Consider the following 2,217-nt stretch of genomic DNA (forward strand, 5'->3'; position numbering starts at 1 on the left):
CTCATCCAGGAGTTGCCAACACGTTGGAACTCAAGTTATTCCATGCTTGATCGGCTGTTTGAGCAGTACATACCACTTAATGCTTATGTCATGACAAGAAGATTAAGGGATCCTACTGTGAAAGCCATTCAATGCCTGACAGAGATGCTACTTCCTTTTGATGTCTTCACACGTGCAGTCAGTAGGAGGACTGTACTATGGGCCAAGCTATCCCATTGTTGTACATGCTAGAGCAAGAGCTGAAGGAGATGTCTGAAACATTCGAAGGTGTGGAAGACAAAGTAGAGGCATGTTATTTGGCGAACGCCTTAGCCGGGCGCTTATCTGACAATACAAGGATTCAAAATAAGATTATGTCACATCGACATTACATTACTGCCACAATTTTGGATTCACAGTACAAATGATTTCTGAACAGTAATGCAGTAATTCCTTTTTCAGAAGGAGATGTTGCCAAGTAAAAAACTTTAATAGCTGAGGAAGCCACTGATTTAGAAAACAAACAGCTCTCAATTAGAGGTCTGCCAGTGCCAGCCTAGGACAGTGCAAGTACTACAGGGCATCCAGAGTCAAGTTCTTCTTCAGAGCATGAGAGCAGTGCGTTTTCTTCCCAGCAGTCACCAACACTACCAATAACATCAACAACAGCACCAACAGGATCTGATTCATCAGACACAGCAAAAAAAATAGCTGCTTGGTTTCTACAGAAAGGGATGGGTAAGTCCGTTGCTGGTGCAAAGTCAAAAGAGGCCCAGCAAATCAGAGCACCACTGAACATTGAGCGGATGGTCAAGGCCTATCTGGATGACACAACAGCGGTCTTCTTGGAGCAAAGCCCGCTGGCGTATTGGTATGGAAAAAGAAGTTAATGGCCAGTGCTCAGCAGGCTGGCGATAAAGTATCTGGCTTGCCCTGTTGCAAGTGTCTCTTCTGAGCGTGTTTTCAGGGCTGCTGGTGCAATTGTAACTGTGAAAAGGACCAGTCTCTCGCCCAAAAGCGTGGAGAGGTTAACCATGATCAAAATGAATCAGCACTTCATACCACCGGACTACAAAATACGTGAACCACAGCAAGAAGAGGAGAGCGACTCCGAAGACATAAGTATTGGGTTACATGACCTACTTCTGTCCGAACCACCAGGGTTTGAGGACGAGCTCCTCTTCCCTGACAACTAGGCTTTCACATTGTTACTTTCTCCCTTCCTTTATTTGTGTGTATATCTGTCCTTCTGGTTCAAATCAAATCACAACTAATCCATCACCACCGTCTCTTATTTTAATTTAACTATCGGAGCTGCACGTCTGTGCATTTAACTGTCCACTCCACTCCTCAGAGTCCTGCTCCATCTTCCTGACTCGCCCTAAATACATTTCCATCTTGCCAGACATTGGATGGAGATGGATAATAGTACAATAATGTAGCCTCTAACAGTCCCTCCATAACAAGTTAAACGTACGTGACTATCGCCATCTTCTGTTTTGTTTCCAATCCGAAACTAATCACTGTCTTAAGGCTACCACCTCTATCTGCAGGCATACACAACTCTTCACTATCAGAACTTGAGCAGGCATCTAAAACTAAAGTAAACTCGTCATCACTTTTAGAAGGCTTGGCATCTCTGATCTGACAGCCAAAGAGAAGAGCAATATTCACAACAAGGGGTGGTGAGGGACAGAGTCTCTGAATTAAACAGAATACTCTCACCCAGTCAAGAGATCAGGGCTAGATCCAACACCGTTTTTTAGCTCACTGCACCATCCCAGTTTCAGAACCTGGCTGTATGCAAATTAGTCTGTTCCTGTCCCAGTGCATGATGGGAACAGGGCAAACCAAACTACAAAAGCCAATTCTTACACTGGGAAGGAAACAAGCTACCGGGGACCGGTTTCTGGCATTTCAGCCTCTTCGGCCCGGCTTGCTTGAATCCTGATGGTGCAATGAGCAAGGGACTCACATCTGAGTATACCCTTCCACGCTTAGGGTGGACAAAAATATTCACAACAAGGGGTGGTGAGGGACAGAGTCTCTGAATTAAACAGAATACTCTCACCCAGTCAAGAGATCAGGGCTAGATCCAACACCGTTTTTAGCTCACTGCACCATCCCAGTTTCAGAACCTGGCTGTATGCAAATTAGTCTGTTCCTGTCCCAGTGCATGATGGGAACAGGGCAAACCAAACTACAAAAGCCAATTCTTACACTGGGAAGGAAACAAGC

General features: G+C 45.2%; 1 pseudogene; it reads left to right on the forward strand.

The window, feature by feature from the left end:
• The first annotated feature begins 224 nt into the window (after positions 1-224).
• LOC147747240 (uncharacterized) lies at positions 225-1,175 on the forward strand (annotated as a pseudogene).
• Positions 1,176-2,217: the final 1,042 nt, after the last annotated feature.

Source organism: Lissotriton vulgaris, chromosome 1_1 (assembly GCF_964263255.1).
Source record: "Lissotriton vulgaris chromosome 1_1, aLisVul1.2, whole genome shotgun sequence".
Taxonomy (NCBI): domain Eukaryota; kingdom Metazoa; phylum Chordata; class Amphibia; order Caudata; family Salamandridae; genus Lissotriton; species Lissotriton vulgaris.